Raw genomic sequence first — 1,376 nt, forward strand, 5'->3', positions numbered from 1 at the left:
TCCAGCATTGGGCATCATGCCTGAATTTAAGATAGGAAGTGAAGGCAGAAGGAAGTTGGGCCACACTGAGTGTGTCTCTTCCTTTAATCATGGAAGTGAAAGCATCCCAGAATCCTCCAGTAGACATTGCTCATGTCTTACTGGCCAGAACTCTGTCACCTGGCCACTCGTAGCTGCAACGGAGGCTGGGAAATAGAGTAATTAGTTTTGAAGATTCTGTAATATGAGAGGAAAAGAGAAGAGGTTGAATTAAAGTGAATTCAGCATGCAAGCAGTGTCCATCAGACACTAATCTGTGTGTGTGTGTGTGTGTGTGTGTGTGTGTGTATTATGCAAAGTGTCCCCTCAGGAGTTTGACCCACCAGGAGTCTGATCGCTTGCTATGATGTGTGCTGACCACCAGGGGGCGGCATGAAACAAAGGAACTTCCCTGCCAACAGCCAGCACCTGGGGAAGGGAGGCCCTAGCTGGCAGCCAGCAGCTGCTAGGGACCCTACCTGTGCACAAATTTCATGCAATGGGCTTCTAGTGTGCTGATAATAAACAACTCCCCTTTACCTGAGTGCTTCCTATGAGCCCATTGCAAGCTAATCACTTCACATACATTTCTCTCATTTAACTTAACATTCATTACAACAGATCTGAGAGAGAGCCACTATAATCCCCATTTACTAAGATTCACTTAGGTCCAGTCAATTGCCTAAGGTCAAGCTCTGACAAGGGGCAGAAGTAATGACACTTCTAGCCCAGGTCTTGGCCTGGATGCTCCGTTGCCCCCCCCCCCGCCCCCCTGCCCCAGATGATGACCACTAACTGTTCACCTACAATGTGATTAGCTTTCTGCATTTGTTGATTATCACAAAGGTCTGTGAGTGGTTACTAATTTACCATTTGACGGGTGAAGAAACTGAATCTCAATGAGTTCATGTGATTTGCACACGGTTACATGCCTGTGGGTAGTTGAGCTGAGATTCAAAACTCACAGTGCTTCATTCCAAAGTCCATATCCTTTCTTCTAGGCTGTGACACATTTTATCAAGATTCTATTGGAGGGGAAAGAACTCCAGTTTATCCCATCCCAAGTACCTCCCTCCTTTCCAGTCCACATCCACTTCCCTGGCTCAGGCACTCATCACCTTATAGATAAACTATTCTAAGAATTTACTAAATAGCCTTCATACCTTTACTTTCTCCTACCAGATTTACCTTCTCTAGACATTAGTCCTATCATGGGCCCCACCCCTCTGCTCCATGGTTCCCCACTGACTAACAAAGGGAACTGAATAAAAAACGTTCAATTTTATTAACCAAATCCACCTCTCACCAACCTTCCTACCTGGCCTCCCATTATTGGTTATCCTTTGCTTTTGACTCTT

This window comes from Myotis davidii, unplaced genomic scaffold, assembly GCF_000327345.1.
Source record: "Myotis davidii unplaced genomic scaffold, ASM32734v1 scaffold916, whole genome shotgun sequence".
NCBI classification, from domain to species: Eukaryota; Metazoa; Chordata; class Mammalia; order Chiroptera; family Vespertilionidae; genus Myotis; species Myotis davidii.